The 23,350-nt window shown below is 42.0% G+C and overlaps 2 long non-coding RNA genes across 2 annotated transcripts in view; both read right to left on the bottom strand.

Moving 5' to 3' along the window:
- Positions 1–2,758, bottom strand: part of LOC144382486 (uncharacterized) — a 57,546-nt gene extending 54,788 nt beyond the window's left edge. Inside the window, exons 1-2 of the long non-coding RNA XR_013449481.1 lie at positions 2,622–2,758; positions 1,818–1,880 (exon numbers count right to left, since the gene is read on the bottom strand). This is a non-coding gene — a long non-coding RNA (uncharacterized LOC144382486). The remainder of the gene's footprint in view (positions 1–1,817; positions 1,881–2,621) is intronic.
- A 1,805-nt stretch (positions 2,759–4,563) lies between these two features.
- The window catches only part of LOC144382485 (uncharacterized), a 50,741-nt gene continuing 31,954 nt past the window's right edge, over positions 4,564–23,350 (bottom strand). Inside the window, exons 4-5 of the long non-coding RNA XR_013449480.1 lie at positions 5,571–5,740; positions 4,564–5,287 (exon numbers count right to left, since the gene is read on the bottom strand). This is a non-coding gene — a long non-coding RNA (uncharacterized LOC144382485). The remainder of the gene's footprint in view (positions 5,288–5,570; positions 5,741–23,350) is intronic.

Raw genomic sequence — 23,350 nt, 5'->3', positions numbered from 1 at the left:
GCGAAGACTCCTCTCAATGTCGTATTGGAATGTGTGGGGTGATCTGAACATCTGGCATCAGAATCCCCTTAGAAATGGAGCCATCTTAAATAAAAACTTTTTTAAAAAAAGAAAAGAAACCAAAAAAAGAAAGAAAGAAGTGGAACTATGTTTGGGGAATCACCGGTAAAAAAGATGGAACCCTGAGTATATGAGGAGCTGGAGCAAACAAACCAAAAAATAAATAGGAAGCAAGGGGAGAGAGGGGATGGCCAACTATGAGGGTGGACGGAGGGAGTCCAAGGGGACTTTCATTCAATACAAGGGCATTTCATAATGAATCTGAAGTTGTTATGTTGCTCGAAATGTCACACTTTTTTGCCTTTTCTCCCAGCCTTCAGTCCCTCAGTGAAGTCTGCTAGACGCACAAAAACTGTGTGTGTGTGTGTGTGTGTGTGCGTGCGTGCGCGTGCACATGCACGTGTGTGGTCAAAGAAGTCAGTTGAGTTCCCTTAGCCATGCTGCCCAGTGTGGAACAGAAACCGTACACACGGCATGATCTAGAAACTAAACTCATTCACTGGCAGCAGAAGCTCAGAGCTAGAAATAGTGACAAAACATAAGCCTTCCGTGAAATTGCAGAAATCTTAGGAGAGGCACTGGATTTCCTGGTAAATTGTTGGAGGTAAGTCATGTCTGAACTCAGAGCTAACACTTGGGTTCCATACACATGATGAGCACACTGACAAGCCATGCATCCATAGGTTCTGGGAGCAACCACCGCCCCCAAACTTTTTATTCTTTAGAAGAGCCACCTGAGGACTCCTTTGTACCTCTCAAGGTTTAAGGACCAAACAAGAATCATCCTAGGGAGTGTTTTCTCAGTCAGACAGACAAGAAAACTGCACCTGCTTAGACCCACTGACCCTATGGCCCCAAAAGCCAATGTGTACAGTGCTGTCTGACCCTGCTCGGGAGGACTGTAAGAGCCCCTGAAAAACTCTAACTGCATGGAACCTGTGACAGTGGTCCCCAATATCCCCCACAGTGCTCTCTGTCCATTCGGGGGGTGCCCACCTGTGACACGGCCAGGGCAGCCCAATTACCACAATTGCTTCTTGGAGGAAACTGAGACAAGTGCTCCTGGAATTGCCCTGGGGAGGGAGCTCGGGGTGACACAAGTCAGTGCCATGGGCCTCCCTGGCTAGTCACCTCTTCTGTGCCCTAACACAAGGACAAAAACCACTATGCCCTCACCATGTGTCAAAGTGTAGCCCTGACTTCTTTGCGGGCCATTTGACCCCAGAGTGGAGGAAATTCTTACCATAAATGACTCTAGGGCCCCATGGGCTATGTGTGTTTCACTGCACTTGTTTCTTTGATGTCTTATTTCTGTTTTATAGGAAGTTAGTGCACATGGACTAATTTTCACATAGTCCATTCCCCTAGATTAACATAGGTCCATGGACTAATTGTCAGAGCCTTAAGAATGGTGGTTCAGTATTGCTAACACAGCAAAGCAGATGGCCCAAGAGCACAGCTTTGGAGTCAGACTAGGTGTCTCACGTTCACTTTCTAACACTCTGGACCCCACCGGAGCTAGGAAACAAGAGATAGTGGGCAGCAACAGAGACCCACCGAGGCCTCTGGCTTCTCTGAAGTAAGCTGTCAGTGTTGAACTGTGTGCCTGGGAAACCCAGGGTCGTAATGCCACCTGCCCGGGTGAGGATGTGAAGTTCAAGCTGACAGGACCCTTATTTCAGTGGCTCAATCTGCTGAGAAAAATGTGAGTGATCAAAGGCAGGAATGGTAGCAACCCAGGCCCCCCCACTACTCACCAACATGCCAAGCAGCCATCAGGATCAGAGTCCAGACTCAACCTCTTCCTGGAGCCAGAGATGCTGAGTGGGAACAAAGAATGGCAGGCTTCATAGTTGGAAAGGACCACAGAGTTCATCTCACCTGACCCTTTGGTTTTGCAGATTAGGGAAGGAAGGGCACGACCCCTTATTTGAAGGGCCCAAGATTCCAGCCTCATAACGACGGAATCAGAACTAACATCCAGGACTTTGCGTTCAGATCGAATGATAGGAATTCCACAACATGGTGCTGCAGCAAATTAGCAAAGCAAGGAAAGCCTCTCCCTAATTCTGATTCATACGTTGGACGTAAAATTGTGTTTCAGATGAACCTTCCCCAGGCTGAAAGAGAACCCTTGGGTTGTCAATGTTATCCCTCATAGTAACAGCCAGCTAACAATTACCGGCACTTTTACAATATGCCAGGCATTGTGCCAAGCATTTTGCATGCACTATTTCATTGAACCTTCATAATAATCTGATAAAGTAGGTACCCCTACTACCTACACTCTGCTGAAAAGAACCCTGAGACGTGAACATACAAAGTAATTTGCCCACATTGGCACAGACAAGATTCAAATCCAGATCATCTCCCTTGAGGACCTAGTGTCCAGTCACCCTGCCACACTGACAACAGGCTAACAGTAAAACGTAGCATTAAAAAAATGCGTACATTGAGCTGAGATATGTGAAAACAGCTAGCTACCGTTCAATAAACCTTTCATGTCTTTGTTCATGGTTTACTTTGTCTCCTGGGACGCAAAACATCAAAAATGCCGGCACCTTCCCTGCATGAGAACCACTGTCGAGGAAGCTCCGCAATCTTGTCCTCCATTAGCAATCCCCTCACGCCTCCAACTGCGATTCTGGAGCAGTCTGGGAGATCCTAGTGTCCTGAAACCTCAGTCCCAGTGTGCTTCTGTGTGGCTCCTGTTTGGGATTCAGGGCACATCAGGGAGCCAGGATGAAATTAGCCTCTGCTCTCCTCCCACTCTCTCTACTTGGTCTGAAAATAAGAGCTTCAGGGACAAAGACGTGAGCAATCCTGACTGTTCTCTAGAGACAAGCAGGAGAGATCAGAGAACAGGAGAGAGAAACAAACAGGCCTGTGTGAAGCTGGTAATGGGATCGAGTCGGGGATACAGAGGGAATGTTGGTGCGCCCGTTGCTCAGTTTAAAGTTCATTGGCTTGGGGCGCCTGGGCGGATCAGTCGGTTAAGAGTCTGCCTTTGGCTCAGGTCATGGTCCCAGGGTCCTGGGATCAAGCCCCACCTCGGGCTCCTTGCTCAGCGGGAAGTCTGCTTCTCCCTCTCCCACTCCCCCTGCTTGTGTTCCCTCTCTCGCTGTGTCTCCCTCTGTCAAATAAATAAACAAAATCTTTAAAAAATAAAAATAAATAAAGTTCATTGGCTTATTTTAGGGTCTGGTAAAGATATGATTATCAAAATATCATGTATCTATCTATCCAGGAGAATATGTTTCACCCCTGTAGGGTCCATTTTCAGATCTGCCTTATGCCTCAGAAGAAGCAAGTACTTTGTGATCCAGGAATGCATCCACATTTCCCAAATAGCTACCACATATGTTCAGTAACGCCGGAGCTACCTCCAACAGCAGAGAAAGGCTGCTAATCCACAATTAGAAAGAAGGAAAAGCTCAAAGTCTCAAATGACTGAGATCGACTTCTTTCCAGAAACAGAATCTCTTTGAGGGAGGGGGAAGAGGAAGGAGAAGGAAGGGTGGCTCAGGGCTCCCGAAGTGGGGTAGAGCTGGGGCACAGCACCCACAGAGGAGACATGGGACTCCAGTGACAAACTGCTGCTGATCTGGTGTGGCCCAGGACTTTTCCACAGTATGGGATGGATAGAGGGCTTGGGGTTGGTGGGGCTGGAGGTGGTCAGGGGAAGGTAGACATATAGTCTAGATGGCATGGTATTATTTGAGCTTGGGTCACCAAAAAGTAAAGCAATTTCACACCCTGCTTTCTGCATGCTCTTTATCCACATGACCTCCTTTAGCCTTCATGCCAACCATGTGAGGGAAGTCCTTTGAAAGCTGCCTTGAGGGGCACCTGGCTGGTTCAGTCAGTAGAGCATGTGACTTTTGATCTTGGGGTCATGAGTTTGAGCCCCACATTGGGGTAGAGATTACATTTAAAAATTGAAAAAATTAAATCTTTAAAAAAAAAAAAGCTTCCTTGAATGGTTTGCAGGTGTACCAGCCAAGGGAGCAATTAGAGGCTGAAATCCAGCCCACACTCAGCTCACCAAGCTCAGGGCACACAGGCCTCAGGGGGTTCCCTTCTCTAATCCACACACCTGCTGTATGGGCTCTCAGCAGCTCTGGCTACCCACTGCCCCATTTCACAACTGTAAAATGAGGCTTGGAGATGGTGATGCACATGCCCAGGGTCAGGGCAGGAGTAAATGGCAGAATCACGATTCTAAAGCAGGTCTGTCTGCTCCCAACCTCACTTCTCTTCGACTCTGCTGGACTGCCTTGGTATTTGGAGAGAAAAATTAAAAGGAGGTCAAGGAAACTCCTTAGGACCAATGGCCCAAATGCCTTCAGTGATTTCCCAGACAGGAGTAAGTTCTGGAATGATACTGATCTGTGCAAAGGCACAAAAACAGGCAGGCATGTACAACCATTCAATTCAACAATCACATATCAGAAATTGGTAAGTACTGAGCAAGGGTCTAGCCACTTAACAAAGAAAGGAATAAGACAATGATCCTGCCCTCAAGGAGCTCACTGTTAATCCTCTGAGACAGTCAGTTAAACACCGAAGTTCAAGTAGAACAAAGAGAGTTTAATCAAAGAAACTGGCAATTGTTTGTGTTGGGTAGAACTAGGAAACTCAACAGTCAAGGTGTAACTTTAGCTCGGCCTTAAGGGATAAGAAAAGTCTCTGTAGAGGCAGTAAAACCCAAAGAGGTAAACTTCCAGTCACAGGCCTCACAACCACTGACCACTGTGCTGAGCAGTACAGTTGAGGCCAGGGTGGAAACATCAGTGACCCACCTTGATCTCTACTGAGATTCCCAGATGAAAAAACCCACGTCACAGGCTCTTGCCCACAATCCATCTGCTGCAGGGACCATAAGTGCCATAGACAGAAAGAAAGAAAAATAGCCCCAGGGAAAGTGAAACAGCGTTCTGTACTTTAACTTGACGTATCTGGGTTTTCCAGGCACTGCAGCTTACTTCCTTGAAAATCGTTGTTAAAAGAAAGAAGCCAGTTCCTCCTCTGCAGTGACTTGGGCACAGCTGTGGTGGTGTGATAAGGAGCCCCAGCTCCTTGCTGGGTGCAGCTTCAGAAGGCTGGGTTTTTTTTGGGCAGGGGGGTGGTGGCTTGTCTGGAAGATGGCAACCTGACTGCATGCCCAAGGCTGAGCACAGGTCTCAGAAGGAATGCAACAATCCCTTCTAGAGGTCCTTCCACTCCTCTGTTAAAGGGGAAAGAGAAATGGACGTGAGTGGAGAGCATACTATTCACGCACAGGGCACTGTTTTTCATTCTGTCCTGGTGGTACCAAATCAAAGAAGGGTTGGTTTACCCTGTCTATAAGATAATGAACTGAGGTTCTGGCAGTTTACACAACTTGGCCGAGGTCACACAAGCCTTAAGGAATAAAGAGAGCAATTTAACCCAAATTCACATAGACTTTCAAAAGTAAAGTTCTTTTTGTTTAATCAAGGCAGCTTAGTGGAATGGCTGAGAGTACAGACCTGGCTATCTGTGACACCAGCAGGTGAGTCCAGGGACCTGGAGGGGTTCCCACAGGACCAGCGAGAGGATCCTGCTGCAGGCAGGGTAGAAATCAAACTCAAGTCAGCATCCAGGAGGTGAGAACAGAGCTTATTGAAGGTAGAGAGAGAGACAGGGTGCCTGGGAGACTCTGGAAAGGAAAGCAGAGAGAGTCTTTTCTTTGTTTAGGGCCTGGGGTTTTTAATTGAGGTTTGTAGTCTAGTGTACATTTCCTCACAGACATACAGAAACCAGTTAGAACAAAGACAAGGGCCCAGGTGTTATTGTTTGGAGCCAGGGGGTCTTGGTACCTAGATGTCCAGCACTGGTGTTCTGGAATGCACGCATGATGGCTTCATCTGCTCATTTTCACCTGATCCTTTCTTAGAAATCATTAACTCCTTGTCCCTTACAAGGAGGACATGTGCTATCCGTATTATGAGGCATGTGTAAAGTGGGGGTCAGGTCCTATCAAGAATAGAAGCAGGAAAAGGAGCAAAAAGATTTTTTTATGAAGTCCTTCAGTTTCCCTATTTCATATGGATGCCAAGGTTTGAAACCCAGGTCAACCACTAACCAGCTGAGAGGCCCCAGAAAGTTCACAAAACATCTCTTTGCTTCAGTTTCTTCATATGTAAAATGGGTTAATAATAGTGAGGATCACAGTGTTAATAGATACAACACACATAGAATTGTACCTGACATACAGGAAGTGTTATATACCGAGGATGATGACTTCATGTAGGAAAAGAAGTAAAAAGGCACTCTGAAAACTGGGGAAGAAAAAAAGGACTAGGAAGCACTAGGGGAGGGGGGCTAATAAGAAGCGGGGGAGGGAGAAGACAGCAATGTCAAAAAAGGCATCAATTTGCATTTTAGCCATGCCTGGGATCTTCCACCTTACCTACTCTTCCTTCCCCACTACAAAAAGTAGGCCACAGCCACACTCAGTCTGCAGAGCTGTTAGAAACTGGGCCACAGATAGATGATTTGGGGTGAGGGCTAGGGGAGGGGGATTAGATGGATAGACTAGATAGATAGATAGATAGATAGACAGCTTTTCAATAACAAATGCTCTAATCTTGAATGGAGATTCTCCTACGGACAAAAGACACAAAAATTGAACATTTATGACTCTTTTGCTCCACTGCTCCCCATGGCTCAACAAAGAGGGCAGCTCTGGATTGTATCTCACCTTCAAAGTCTGCAAAACTGTGTGTACAATGGGCCTCCTGGTCAATGGGCTGCCAACTTCACACTTTCTGTATCGATGGGCCCCAGACGAAAGGAGGAGGAGCTCTTGATAACCACTGGGAACAGTGATTATGGTTTCCAAGGGAACATTCAGGTCACATTCAGCTACTCAAGGAGTTTGAAGGATAAAATGACAATGATAATGCAAAATTACCCTTTCTGTAAGGGAGCCATCACAGTGCAGTGGAAAGACACTTGAAGTGTCTTTTGGGAATTTTTTGGTGTTTGGGATTGGAGTTCTGGCTCCATTACTATGCAGCTTTATGACATTAGTCATGTCATTTCTTCCTCAATGCCACTTGTAATATTGGATAGAAGATAATATTCTATTTCCTACTTTTGTATAATAAAGAATTTTTCTGGTCTTTGTCCCAGGTTGCTGGGACAAAGCATTCTAAGCCCTTGGAATTTCCCGATTGACAAGAGTGTCTGTTATCCATGGGCCTCCTGGACCTTTTCTGAGTATCTGCTAAGGAAATAACTCAGGCTGGGGGCTGATCATGCCAGAAAGACCAACCATGTGATTAGAGGGTTAGGACTTTGAGCCACATATTATCAGCCCAACCTTCCAGCCACTGGAGAAAGAAGGGAGCTGGAGATTGAGTCTAATCACATGCCTTATGATTTAATTGGTTGTGTCTACCTAGTGAAGCCTCAATAAAAACTCTGAATTCAGAAGAGCCTCCTGACTGGTGATACACATCAGTGTGCTGAGGGGAATATGCCCTGACTCCTGAGAGAGGACAACCCCATGTTTGAAACCCTATCAGACTTCACTCTATGTGTCTTCATTTGGCTGGTCCTGATTTGTATCCTTTATAATGAAACTGCAATTGTAATTATGGCAATTTCTTGAATTCTATAAGTCATTTTAGTGAATGTCAAACCTGAGGGGGTCACAGGATCATCAATTTGTAGCCTGTTACTTACAAGTGAAGGTGGCCTGGGGCTCCCAAACTTTCAGCTAGCAACTTAAGTGAAGGCAGTCTTGTTGGAAACTGTGATCTTAACTTCTGAAGTCTGAGCTAACTCCAGGTGGCTAATATCAAAATTATATTGCAGTATATGTACCCACATATGCTGCCTTAGGAAAGAGATATAATCATATACGAAAAAAGAACATAAATTGTGAAAGGTTAAGTAAACATTATGTACTTAATTTTCTTAAAGGCTGTAGTATTAATGAAAGACTAACAGGGCGATTTCTTTAAGTTATTTTTCCAGCAATTCAGATGGATCTTTGTTGTTCCACCAATAGTCTCTTGACATTAAGGCTAAATTTATTTATTTATTTATTCAACAAAATTCAATGGAAATACAATATGCACAAGATTCTGTGCTAGATTTGGAACTCGTGGGGAAATATCAAAATGGAAAAGAAGACATGCTTATCCCCAAGAAAAACACAAACTAGCAGAGGAGATAAGATAACAAATACAAAAACAAAGTCGAGAGTGTGTGCCACAAGAGAGGCATAGTTAAGCTAAAGAGAAGGGATTCTTTCTAAGGGAATCAAAGAAAATTTGCAAAGGAAATGGCATTTGAACCAGGCCTTAAGAAATGCATAGCATGTAGAAGTGTAGGGGAAAGAACAGGGACATTCCATGCTGGGGGGACAATGAAGCGAAGGCACAAAGGCAGAAAACCATGGGCGTGCATGGAAAGGTACATTCATGAAGGGAGTAATGTCAAAGCAGCATAGAAGGATAAATCAGAACCAGGTTATAATGTCAAGTGGAAGAATTTGTAACATCCTGTAGGCAAAAGAGAACTCGTGAACAATTTGGTACCATCAGATACAGCAATTTTATCCAGATGTTTTTACTCTTTTCTATTAAAGGTAATTTGGTTGAAAAAGCTGAGAAGCACTAACCAGCTTCCTCATTTTAGAGAAGAGCAAACAAGGACCTAGAGGTTCTGTGATAGGCCTGCGTTCACACAAACACATACACAATGGTCAAACCAGAGGGAGGGCAGGATCACAAACTTCTAGCCCAGGGCTCTTCTCACAAATACGTTCCCTCTTGCCTAAAGCTACATTTTCGAATTCAAATCATTAATAATTTATGGGCCTGCCCTTTGGGCTAAAGAAGACATTCCTTGCTTCTCTTCTGGAGACAAGTAGTACTCCAGCTTTTTCCCCTTAGGAGTAACAGCACAAATGCATGAAGGCCCTGAGCAGGCTTGAGGGTCTTGCCCACTGAAAAGAGTCAAGTTCTTCATGCAAAGTCAATGAAGCAGAACTGAACCCACAAGATTGACCTCATTAACATCAGCCAGCTGTAGAGTGGAGTGATGCCTGCAAGGGGATACAGTGCTGCTCAATATCACCTAGAAATAGCAACAGGACTGTTCAATGGAAAGCATGAGTGGTATATTCCAGAAACAGCTGGACCGTGTGACAGGTAAAGTCAAACACTACAGTCCTCTGTGGCCAAGGAGAGGGAGAGCTTGGACAGTTTGCTAAGAGCAACCCAAGTGAACCTACCCATTCTCTACCTCTGTACCTCCACTGCCTTTTCTCTTACATGTTCTCAGTCTCTCTATGACACTTAACAAAATTCATCAGTCCTACAGCATTGGAAAATTTCCCAAGAGTCTTTCATTTGTTTCAGTCTGTAAAGGACATCCAGAGAGTCAAAAGACCCTAGCTCCTGCTTTACCAACATATAAAACACCCTGAACAAAAACCACTGAAACCATCCTGCTCCAGTTTCAGTGAGGTGCTGAGGTCATGGTTTCTGGGCTTTATGAACTACCAAAATTACCTAATTTTTTAAATTCCAGGAATAAAATTAAATTTGGTGTTTATCCATAACTGCATGAAAATAAAAGAAAGGATCCAGTCCTAGAACCCACTTTCAAATCCAGTGATGTGGCCCCGAAATACAGTCAGCAAGTTGCCGGCCTTGTTCTAAGAAGAATGGCGTGCTGGCACATGTGGTAAGTCTTGCAACCCAGAGGGGCTGGGGAATCTCCTTTGAAGGAATCCGTTCCACTCACTTGCTCTCAGCTGATAATAAGCCTTCCTATCTTTCCTTCCAAACCACTACCTGTTTTGTAGGTTTCCTCCTTAGATGCCTCTCTAAACCCCTATGGACAGACCAATCAGTGCATATTACTAGGGTGTGGGGGGGTTGAGTTGGCAGACCCAACCATGTATTTTTTTGTTACCCCATCTCAAACTCTGTCTTAAGTATCCTAAAGAGGGTTAATTCTTAAAATTAAGAATTTTCCCTCATCGCTGCTTGGCCACTACCCAGAATTTCTCACCCATCCTTAAGAGGTGAGCAAGTATGCATAATAATTTATCTTCTTGGGGGTTCTGGTCAAAATTTTCTATGCTTTCAGAAAATAAAAAGTTTGTTTTCCCTGAACATGTACTACATACACCATTCATTTCTTTGTTCAACAAATATTTATTGTACCAGCTACTGTTTTAGACATCTAGGATATAATAATTAATAGCCAAAAGCCTCATAAAATGGAAACCTAGTAGAGTGGAAAAGCAATAAACAAATAACAGAACACAAACAAACAGACATAAATTGCCAGGTAGTGGTGAGTTCCATGTAAAAAAAAGATAAAACAGGGAAAAGGGATAAAGTATGTATTGGTATTACTTGATTTAGAGTGGTCAGTGATAGCCTCTTTAAGGGTTGACACGTGAGCTGTAACAAAATGAAGTAAGGAAGCAGCCCTTCCATGGTTAGATTTCTCTATATATGACTTGTATCTCCAAGTAGACTGTAGACCCTTTAAAATGAGACCCAAATCTCTTTTTTTTTTAATTTTATTTATTTATTTATTTGAGAGAAAGAGTGAGTGAGAGAGAGAGAGAGAGAAGGAGCAGGGGGAAGGGCAGAGGGAGAGGGTGAAGCAGACTCCCCAGTGAGCAGGGAGCCCAATGCAGGGCTAGATCCCAGAACCCTGGGATCATGACCTGAGCCAAAGGCAGATGCTTAATAGACTGAGCCACCCAGGCGCCCCCCAAATCTGTTATTTTAATATAATGACTCTAGCACAAGCACTGAACATTAAAAGCACTCAGTAAGCACTTAGGTGTTTGAAAAGTCATTTTATAGTAGTTCATTCAACCCTTTCATATTATGCCACCAAACTGATAATTCAGCTCTTTTTGAAACTGTACTGCCTTAGTGCAAAAGGAGCAGACAGACATGATGAAGATGAGAAGCCAGATACTCTTGTCTAGTCATCTGTCTGCAAACCTCAGCGAGGTTAATGAGGACCACACGGTAGCAGACTCTGAGACCACCAGTGGATGTGAGGAGGAAAGGGACCACATCGAGAATCCTCTCAACCCATCAGAAGGCATCCTAAATTAATCAGATTAACAAATGGAGTGATGCATAGAGAAAGAAGCCGCTTGCTCGCAGTTGTGTAGCTAGTCAGTGAATGCACAGAACAGTACCAGGTATCTAACCCGCCACTGAATGGAGTGCTCTTGCTGTAGCAAAGATCTGCATTTCTGGAAGAACTGTTGCTTGAAAAAAACAACTAACGGATTTAGTTATACTGGCACTACAATGTCACGGTAGCTGGATATAAAATCTTGTGGCTATTGGCAATACTGCCTTTCTAGGACGGCCTTTCTCTCCAAAAGGAATCCTGCCCTCAGTGCCCCTGATAGATGACCACGCAACCCCTGCCCGGGCCTTCCCTCTGATTGCACTGCTGGACAGCTCTCTTTACCCATTAGAAAGGTGAAAAGTTAATCTAAACGATTTTCTTCATTGTCTACAAAGGCATACACCGTGGTGAAATCAGATGATTTTATAATAGATATTTTAATAGAAAGAGTATTTCTATTCAATACTTGGCCAGTAAAGTTATAATTAAAAAATATATCCGCTAGAAATGTTAAATAAATGATCTGTCTGGATTTGTTATTTCTGATGCCTCAGAAACTACCATCCTCAGAAACAGAAAGATCTAAAAGGTTGGATTTATTTTTTTTTTTCAGTTTTAAATTTCATTTTTATTTTTAGTTTATGATTAACATACAATAAAATTTACCCATTTAAAGTATATAATTTAGTGGCTTTTACTATGTTCATAAAGTTCTGTTACCATCACCACTATCTAATTCTAAAATATTTTCATGACCCCCAGAAGAAAACCAGTACTCATTAGTTGTCATTCTCCACTCTCCCTTTGCCTCTGCCTCTGCTAACTACTAATCTACTTTCAGGGTTTTATTATGTTATGTTAATCCCCATACATTACATCATTAGTTTTTGATGTAGTGTTCCATGATTCATTGTTTGTGCATAACACCCAGTGCTCCATGCAGAACCTGCCCTCTTTAATACCCATCACCAGGCTAACCCATCCTCCCACCCCCCTCCCCTCTAGAACCCTCAGTTTGTTTTTCAGAGTCCATCGTCTCTCATGGTTCGTCTCCCCCTCTGATTTCCCCCCCTTCATGCTTCCCCTCCTCCTATCTTCTTCTTCTTCTTTTTTTTCTTAACATATATTGCATTATTTGTTTCAGAGGTACAGATCTGTGATTCAACAGTCTTGCACAATTCACAGTGCTCACCATAGCACATACCCTCCCCAGTGTCTATCACCCAGCCACCCCATCCCTCCCACCCCACCCCCCACTCCAGCAATCCTCAGTTTGTTTCCTGAGAGTAAGAATTCCTCATATCAGTGAGGTCATATGATACATGTCTTTCTCTGTTTGACTTATTTCACTCAGCATAACACCCTCCAGTTCCATCCACGTCATTGCAAATGGCAAGATCTCATTCCTTTTGATGGCTGCATAATATTCCATTGTGTATATATACCACATCTTCTTTATCCATTCATCTGTCGATGGACATCTTGGCTCTTTCCATAGTTTGGCTATTGTGGACATTGCTGCTATAAACATCGGGGTGCATGTACCCCTTCGGATCCCTACATTTGTATCTTTGGGGTAAATACCCAGTAGTGCAATTGATGAATCATATGGTAGCTCTATTTTCAACTTTTTGAGGAACCTCCATACTGTTTTCCAGAGTGGTTGCACCAGCTTGCATTCACACCAACAGTGTAAGAGGGTTCCCCTTTCTCCACATCCCCACCAACATCTGTCGTTTCCTGACTTGTTAATTTTAGCCATTCTGACTGGTGTGAGGTGGTATCTCATTGAGGTTTTGATTTGGATTTCCCTGATGCCGAGCAATGTTGAGCACTTTTTCATGTGTCTGTTGGCCATTTGGATGTCTTCTTTGGAAAAATGTCTGTTCATGTCTTCTGCCCATTTCTTGATTGGATTCTTTGTTCTTTGGGTGTTGAGTTTGATAAGTTCTTTATAGATTTTGGATACTAGCCCTTTATCTGATATGTCATTTGCAAATATCTTCTCCCATTCTGTCGGTTGTCTTTTGGTTTTGTTGACTGTTTCTTTTGCTGTGCAAAAGCTTTTTATCTTGATGAAGTCCCAATAGTTCATTTTTGCCCTTGCTTCCCTTGCCTTTGGTGATGTTTCTAAGAAGAAGTTGCTGCGGCTGAGGTCGAAGAGGTTGCTGCCTGTGTTCTCCTTTAGGATTTCGATGGACTCCTGTCTCACACTGAGGTCTTTCAACCATTTGGAGTCTATTTTTGTGTATGATGTAAGGAAATGGTCCAGTTTCATTCTTCTGCATGTGGCTGTCCAATTTTCCCAACACCATTGGTTGAAGAGACTGTCTTTTTTCCATTGACATTCTTTCCTGCTTTGTCAAAGATTAGTTGACCATAGAGTTGAGGGTCCATTTCTGGGCTCTCTATTCTGTTCCATTGATCTATTCTGTTCCATTGATCTGTTTTGTGCCAGTACCATACTGTCTTGATGATGACAGCTTTGTAATAGAGCTGGAAGTCTGGAATTGTGATGCCGCCAGCTTTGCTTTTCTTTTTCAACATTCCTCTGGCTATTTGGGGTCTTTTCTGGTTCCATACAAATTTTAGGATTATTTGTTCCATTTCTTTGAAAAAAGTGGATGGTATTTTGATGGGGATTGCATTGAGTGTGTAGATTGTTCTAGGTAGCATTGGCATCTTCACAGTATTTGTTCTTCCAATCCATGAGCATGGAACATTTTTCCATTTCTTTGTGTCTTCCTCAATTTCTTTCATGAGTAGTTTATAGTTTTCTGAGTACAGATGCTTTGCCTCTTTGGTTAGATTTATTCCTAGGTATCTTATGGTTTTGGGTGCAATTGTAAATGGGATCGACGCCTTAATTTCTCTTTCTTCTGTCTTGTTGTTGGTGTATAGGAATGCCACTGACTTCTGTGCATTGATTTTATATCCTGCCACTTTACTGAATTCCTGTATGAGTTCTAGCAGTTTTGGGGGGGGAATCTTTTGGGTTTTCCACATAAAGTATCATATCATCTGCAAAGAGTGAGAGTTTGATTTCTTCTTCACCGACTTGGATGCCTTTTATTTCTTTTTGTTGTCTGATTGCTGTGGCTAGGACTTCTAATACTATGTTGAATAGCAGTGGTGATAGTGAACATCCCTGCCGTGTTCCTGACCTTAGGGGGAAAGCTCTCAGTTTTTCCCCATTGAGAATGATATTCGCTGTAGGTTTTTCATAGATGGCTTTTATGTTATTGAGGTATGTACCCTCGATCTCTATACTCTGAAGAGTTTTGATCAAGAAAGGATGCTGTACTTTGTCAAATGCTTTTTCTGCATCTACTGAGAGGATCATATGATTCTTGTTCTTTCTTTTGTTAATGTGTTGTAGGCTGGTCCGAGTGCAGTGGTGTTTACAATTAATTGTTAATGTATTGTATCACGTTGATTGATTTGCGGATGCTGAACCAAACTTGCAGCCCAGGGATAAATCGCACTTGGTAGTGGTGAATAATCCTTTTAATGTACTGTTGGATCTTATTGGCTAGTATTTTGGTGAGAATTTTTACATCCATGTTCATCAAGGATATTGGTCTATAATTCTCCTTTTTGATGGGGTCTTTGTTTGGCTTGGGGATCCAGGTAATGGTGGCCTCATAAAATGAGTTTGGAAGTTTTCCTTCCATTTCTATTTTTTTGGAACAGTTTCAGAAGAGTAGGTATTAATTCTTCTTTAAATGTTTGGTAGAATTCCCCTGGGAAGCCATCTGGCCCTGGGCTTTTGTTTGTTGGGAGATTTTTGATGACTGCTTCAATTTCCTTAGTGGTTATAGGTCTGTTCAGGTTTTCTATTTCTTCCTGGTTCAGTTTTGGTAGTTGATACATCTCTAGGAATGCATTCGTTTCTTCCAGGTTATCTAATTTGCTGGCATAGAGTTGCTCATAATATGTTCTTATAATTGTTTGTATTTCTTTGGTGTTGGTTGTGATCTCTCCTCTTTCATTCATGATTTTGTTGATTTGGGTCATTTCTCTTTTCTTTTTGATAAGTCTGGCCAGGGGTTTATCAATCTTGTTAATTCTTTCAAAGAACCAGCTCCTAGTTTCGTTGTTCTGTTCTACTGCTCTTTTGGTTTCTATTTCATGGATTTCTGCTCTGATCTTTATTATTTCTCTTCTCCTGCTGGGTTTAGGCTTTATTTGCTGTTCTTTCTCCAGCTCCTTTAGGTGTAGGGTTAGGTTGTGTACTTGAGACCTTTCTTGTTTCTTGAGAAAGGCTTGTATTGCTATATACTTTCCTCTTAGGACTGCCTTTGCTGCATCCCAAAGATTTTGAACAGTTGTGTTTTCATTTTCATTGGTTTCCATGAATTTTTTTAATTCTTCTTTAATTTCCTGGTTGACCCATTCGTTTTTTAGTAGGATGCTCTTTAGCCTCCATATGTTTGAGTTCTTTCCAACTTTCCTCTTGTGATTGAGTTCTAGTTTCAAAGCACTGTGGTCTGAAAATAGGCAGGGAATGATCTAAAAGGTTGGATTTAAACAACTTTGCCATAGCCATGACACTAAACTTGGGCTCTGTTTTTTTTTTAAAAAAAAAAGTTATGCCATAAAGAATAAGAATAAATGTAGGCTTTCAAAGACAAATTGTGTGTAATTTTTCATCTTTTTCGAGCAAATTATTAAAAGGCAGGAATCTGGAGTTAAAAGACACGATGAGTGAAGTGAGTGAAGAAAATTGTCACCAAACATATGGTATTAGATTTAAATTAAGCAGAAGCTAGAGAGGAAATAAACTATATTTCTCTTCCCCAAGCCTGCAGCTACATGTACATTGGTGCCATCAAGGATGTTGACTCTTTTTCTGCAAATGTTTAATTTTTCCTGGACACCACAGAAACTAAAATGATTGAGCAGTGTTTCTTCATGAACAAGGATATTCACCCTGGTCTAATCTCCAAAATGCACAAAACCAAAAGACCCACCTGGTTAGCAACAAGCCTGTGTGACAAATTATTTTTTTAAAGAAATACAGTTTCATTATTTTCACATACATAGAAAAGAGTATATGAGATTGATAAAGTATAATCTACGAACAGTTCTTTTAGAAATTGCTTTAAGGAATAAGTAAAGATGATTTGCAATCGGCAAATCATTATTAGCCTACAAGGACCTTGAGAATTTATTTTTCTCTTAAAATCACCGTTTTCCTGGGGTGTCTGGATGGCTCATCAGTCAAGCGTCTTCTTTTGGCTCAGGTCATAATCTCTGGGTCCTGGGATGGAGCCTCGTATCGGGCTTCCTGCTCAGCACAAAGTCTGCTTTTCTCACTCTCTCTCTCTCTCTCAAATAAATAAATAAAATCTTTTTAAAAAGTCACCATTTTCCCAGATCTTTTTTCTAATTTACTTAATCTATTAATAAGTAAACAGAAAATAATTCTTGCTCCAAAGCCTCAAATTTTTAATCACTACCTTTTTAATTCTTATTTACCTGATTTTCACAAATACACTAAAATGATAAAACACAGGAGTATCCAACTTAGTTGACTGCATTCCATCAAGACAGGTGGTCAAATGCAGAACTTTCAAACACATTAAATTAGGTCAAGGAAAAAAAATAATTAGCACATAAAATATGTGAAATCACCCACTCAAGTACTGAAATAAGACCAAGTAATAACATTCCCTCCCCCCAATTTTTAGAACATTCTCAACCCTTTTTTGATAATTTAATAATAATTTTAAGAACATTTTTGACCCTATTTGAATAATTAGAATTTCAATACTTATAGCCCAAACCTAAATTTTCCACAATCATTGGCAATGGATTTCTGTAACATTTCAACATTAAATTAAATATAGAAATGAAATTTATGTTACCACATGGCTCAGTTTTCAATTTCCCATTATCACTAAACTTTAAAACCACTCTAAATTCCTCTTAATTTTTTATGAGTAGCATTTAGTGCCTGAGTACTGTTTTACATATTTATACAGCAGACCTGACCTATATTTTGGAACTAATTCAGCAGAACTTACCAAGAGTATTCTTCCAAAGAGCCACCTTGAGTGTTTAGAATTTTCTACTCCCTTTGGATTCATAAAGATAGTTAAGTTTGGGGATAATATTGTTATCAAAGGAATGGAAGAATATTAGAGAGAATAAAATTCATGTCTAAAAAGTCCCTCTGTCCTTCATTTTCAAAAAAAAAAAAATGTTGGTAAACATAGTAGAGATAATTGGGAGTTTGAAAGATGAATGAGGATAATAATAAAAGTTGTGTCTGGAGGGTGAACCTAGGATTCACACCCTCAAAGCTGGTGTCCGGCCTCAGACAAGCAGAGTCCCACTGCCGCTTCCACCTGGGTGGTCTCGCCAAGGAAGATGAGCACTGGGACTTTACCCCAGAAGACTTCCAGGTCTACCGGAGGGGATGAGAATTGACACACACAGACCAGGTAGGAGAAGTCTCCACAGGACAGATGAGGGCACCTTGGCATTGGTAATACAGAAGTTCTAAAGGGTCAAAAAAAAAAGGACAAGATTTAATGAGGTTTTAGAGGTGAACTCTATGGGATCATTTCAGTGATGGAAGCCCAGAACTGCTGTCCTTGCAAATGGCCCCTGTGACAGAACTAACTGCCAGCTGAGGTGCCTTCCACACCTAAGAAGGACTCTATGGAGGACCTGGAAACTCAAGACCTGTGTGTCTCCCTTCCATACTCACCAGCAGGGGGAAACGGAAGGGCAGCTTTCCCAAACACATCAATGCAAACAGTTGACTAGAGTCAAGACACATGGATTCAAATCTCACTTTTGCCTCCTCCTCACTCGACCATGTTGTCTGGTCCTCTATCTACAATAGACTCCCTTCCCCACCCCCATCTCATCCTCACCCTAATCCCTACCCTGTCACCCGGCTACTTTTCCTTTTAGCACTGATCACTCCCTGCTGCTGTATGTTCACTTGCATGTGTGTTTCTTTCTTTGTTCTTATTTTCTGTCACCACGTCTAACATGTGAACTCCATAGGGTAAGAATTTTCCTTTCCACATGGAATCCTGGTAGCTAGAACACGTGTGTAGAGGCAGTGCAGATCATAACAGGAGATTCTCTGTGAAAGGGGGGAAGGAAAGGAGCCCATGTCAACTGAACACCCACCCCTTGCTCTGAATCAGGCAGCTTCTGGACCTCTCCAAGCACTGTCCCTCCATCTTCGCAATATAATAAGCTTATGGGTGGGTTTGCCACCTTGCAAAGATGAAAGAAAGTAGGTTCAGAGAGGTGATGCAAGGTGCTCAGAGTTTCAAAGCCTGTAAATATTGAAGGTGAGTTTCAAATCTGTATCTGTCTGCTCCAAACCCATGACCTTCCCACAAATTATAAACTGTAAAGTGCTGTATAAGCATATGAATTGTCTATTATTACTATTTCATGCTTAAATTATACTAGAGCTATTTGAAAAAATAGTTATAAGAATAAAGTAGGGCCTCGAGAACCACCTGATTTGGACTCTCAAAGACTTTCAAAACTGCACTTCAAACAATATTTTTAATGAATTGCTACAGGATAGGGGGCCATGGGTAAGGAATTAGCTTCAAAATGCAAAGAAAATAATAAAGATACTCAAATATTTCTGTGGATACAGAGCTGCAAAGTGCTGTCTTTTGGGGATCAGGGTCAGGGGAAGGACTAGTTCATATTTTTATAAATGCTATAGAAGAGGGAATACACATTGAAATTTCCCAGTTGCCAACTAAGTATTTCTCACAATACAATGCCAAATTGGTGGAAAGAAACTGCAGAATGTTCTTTCCTAGCTGTGTGAAGAAGCAGAAAAGCAGCTGACAGAAACATAAAGTGTACTACATTTACAGATTAATGGGTCCAGCCATCAGTTAGAATCTGAGAAAGGTATCTAGGACCTGAGCAAACAGATGCTGGACACTATAAGCCCATGCAGCCTTGGCCAGTTTCACCAGAGTCTTAGGCATTGTTGGAGAGATTAGTATATGGACCAGAGAAATCATGAGCTTTATAAAAATGACCAGGCACCCACATCTGGAACCTTCACCCCCATGGAAAACAAGGGAGGTCCCAGAAAGTTTTCATCAAAATGACAATCAGTATAGAGTTGAAATCAGAGGAAAGTTTGACAAGATAATGACTTTTCAGACCAAAAAACAGAAAACTGGAGAAAAAGGAATCTTAAAAACCCTTAAAATCATGAAGACAGCATGACCCTGAAGTCTGAGAAAACGTTATTGTTATATGGACCGCCCTGAGTCCTGTTTCGCAAATCCTGTCGGTGCTGTGCCTGCAGAGAACCAACTGGTAAAAATTCGGCAGCCATTACCCCATTCATTCAAGGGCCATTAATTGAGGCCATCCAGTGAGCAGGGCACTGTTCTCGGGATGCAAGGGATATATTAGTACACAAAGACAAAAAATCCCTGCCTTCCCAAAGCCTACATTCCAATGAGGAGACAGATAACAGGAAATAAACATGATGTATAAGAAAATTGTGCAGCAGTTGTAAGTTGATAAAGATATGGAGGGAAATGGAGCTGAGTAAGAGAGTGAGAAGTTCAGCAAAGTTGCAATATTAAATACGGTGGATACTGAGAAGGTGATATTTGAGCAAAAACTTGAAGGAAATGAGAGTACAGCCATGGAGCTATCTGGAGAAAAACTTCTAGGAAGAGCAAAGAGTCAGCGCACAAGCGTGGAGGCAGGTGCCGCATCTCCTTGTGCTTGAAGAACCTGTGCCGGCCTGATGAAGGGAGTGCAGAGAAGTCACTTGGGGGTGGATGGACATAGGGGAAGGGAGGTGTGGGTGGACTGTGAAGAGCCTTGCAAGCTATTGGAAGGACTTGGGCTTTTAGTCAGAAAGAGAAGGATTTGGGGACAGAGGAGGAACATATTCTAGCATGTGATTTTAAAGATCACTGCTAAGTTTGCAAAAGGCTAAATGGGACAAGTGAGGAAGCCAAGAGGCTCTTGCAATAATAACGATGCTGACTAGACCAGTCTGGCAGCAGGTGCAAGTGATGAAAAGTGGTCCAATTCTAGACACATTCTGAAAATGGAGCCAACAGGATTTCTTAATGGATCAAATATGGGGTGTGAGAGAACGAAGTGACCCTAAAGTTTCTTGGTCCACCACTGGAAAGAGAGAGCTGACATTAGCAGAGAGGATCACTTGATAAGCATGTCATGGGAACAGAGATAATACGGAAACTGAAAGTCTCATAGTCGTTGCAAGCTGCTTACTGCAGAAAGTGATTAATAACACTTTGGAGGTTGGTGGAGGGTGGGTAGAGATGGGGAACCCAAGAAAACTCTTCCCATGAGGTTTCCAGTACCAGCCTCTGCTGAGCTAAAGTAAGTAGTTAAAAGAATTACCTATAAGATCAGACATATCTGAATATGAATCCTGGGTCTGTCACTTACCAACCTGAAATCTTATGCAAGTTACCTAACCTCCGCGAATTTTAGTTTCCTTGCATGTGAGATGGAGAGACGACTGAGCTGACAGTGTCTTATGAAGACTACATGAAATAATGCATGGAAAGTGCTCAGCACAGTGCTCGGCACAAAGTAATAATAAATACTTTAGTTGTTAATAGCTGCAGTGGCAGTAACATTTATAGTATTATAATTATTATAGCTGTCAATCCAAGGCGTGATTAAGATACAGATCACAAATAAAGAATACAGGAAAACACTGCCATTAATCAAATACTGGCATGATACTCTTAGTGCTTCTGAGCTGAGACAGAAAGCAACTGCCTAAGCCAATATCCAGAGTGGTTAAGATACTTCTTCAAGCTCACAGTATACTTTATAGTAAGAACAGGACTGCAGCTAGAATACTGTCTAGGGTACAGAAAATGTCCTTGAAGCATGAAAGGGGTAAATTGGGGACAAATAAAAATACATGAAAACTTACCAACTCCAAAAGATGGAAGGATGTTGGATGCAGGATAAAAAGATAAAAAGATTAAGAAGTGGGGTAACCGGGTGATGGGTATTAAGGAGGGCCTGTGTGGTGATGAGCACTGGGTGTTATACGCAACTAATGAATCGTTGAACACTACATCAAAAACTAATGATGTAATGTATGGTGATTAACATAACAATAAAAATTTTAAAAAACTAATGATGTACTATATGTTGGCTAATTGAATATAATAAAAAATAAGTAAATAAATAAAAATAAAAAGATTAAGAAAGAATAAGGTGAACTCATTACTGACAGATACATGAGGAGAAATCAAGGAAAGTAGAGGGTTGTTGGACTTACAGCCACTTACTCATTCTGGGCTTATTGTCAGGGAAGACAAAACAGTTAGTTCGCGCACAGAATGACTTGGGTCCAAGACAATTAGTGGCAGTCCAGCACACAACCGTGCCTATTTCCTGGGGACCTTAGTCCCTGAGGGCAGAGAGGATGCAGCTGTAGGAATAAGGTTTGCTTGGAACATTCCCAGGAAGGCATCTTGGAGGAGTGGAATTGGCCTGGATTTGCAAGTTCATGCACATGCCTTCGTGGAGAGAGGGAGAACATTTTGGGCCATCTGTCTCTGGAAGAGATTCAGGCTCTGTGGGGACATGGGATAGAGTGGTGTAAGTCCAGAAACACAATCTGAGGTCTGATGGGCAAGCTGCTTAACTGACATCTCATTTGATGGATGAACAAGGCAGCGCCAGCCCAGCAAGTTCCATGAAGAGGGGCAACAGGTTTTGAACTGAGCAGGGGTCAGCCCAACTCAATCACATTTGATACATTTATTGACTGTCTGCTCTGTTGCCTGCCAGGAGCTCCATAATTAGCCAGACAGACATCGCTGCTGCCTTCACCTGACTTACACCCCGTCTAGAGAGCGATATAGACAAACAGGCAACGTCTATATGGCAAGGTAAGTACTGTCATAAAGAGGAAAACTCAGGTCCAGTAAAACTTATACAGAAACTTTTTACTGTTAAGAGATGAGAGAGAGAGACAAACTGTGATAAACAAAGGGAACAGAGACCCCGGGAAAGACAGCCATAGAAGGGTGCTGTGGGGCCTCCAAGAAAGGCAGATAGCCCAGTCTTACAGAAATCTTCCTGGAGGAAGTGACAGCAGAGCTGAGATTCAAAACAAACACTAGAGGCTGTTGCCACAGCACTTTGTTAGGGTATCCATTATTGGTTATTGGATTTGTATTGGCTACGCACAGTTGTTGCCAAGGATTACAAGAGGTTAGAAAAGAAAAGGCAGCAGGGTGAAGGAATGTAAGAAACAAAATCCAACCGATTTTATTTCTTTTTTTTTTTTTAAAGATTTTATTTATTCATTTGAGGCACAGATATATATAGAGAGAGAGAGCATGAGCAGGGGGAGAGGCAGAGGGAGAGGGAGAAGCAGGCTCCCCGCTGAGCCAGGAGCCTGATGTGGCACTCGATCCCAGGACCCCAGGATCATGACTTGAGCCGAAGGCAGACGATCAACCATCTGAGCCACCCAGGCGCCCCCAACCTGTTTTATTTCTAATCTTCCCAGAGAGACTGACTTGACAACACCGGAGACGTATTACTCAGCCTGCTCCCCAAACACCATTTCCAGATTACATTTATATCACTGCCACAATGCAGAATTTTAAGCAGGGTTGTAACAACAACAAAAAAACAAAAATCATATATGTATATAATACATATTATATATATTATGTAATATATTATATGTATCATATATGCCATATATATCAAATATACAAGGCAACCTACCGGCGACATAGATAATAAATTCAGTAAAAGACTATGCAAAGATGTGTTACATTGCAGTCATTCTGAACTAAATAAGATTTCAAGAAAAAAGGACAGATACGTCATCTGACTGCCCCAAGGCATGATTTGTGATGTTGATATTGATGAAATCTCAAGAAAGAAGTGATACAATATTCACTATTACTCTAATTCCCATCAGAATGGACTGGTTTTTATATTCAGAGTTTCAGCCTGCATTGATTGGCAACTGGGAGCACTTCCTCAAATATGTATTTGCTCTGAAATCTTATACCTTCTGGGTTATTTCTTGTGCCAAGCAGATTGATTAATTGGAGCAAAACAGGAAGCAATTGTTTGTTATATCTCCAAATGA

This window comes from Halichoerus grypus, chromosome 7, assembly GCF_964656455.1.
Source record: "Halichoerus grypus chromosome 7, mHalGry1.hap1.1, whole genome shotgun sequence".
Lineage (NCBI taxonomy): Eukaryota > Metazoa > Chordata > Mammalia > Carnivora > Phocidae > Halichoerus > Halichoerus grypus.
Note: the sequence above shows the minus strand (reverse complement) of the source record. Positions and strands in the feature narration are given on the sequence as shown.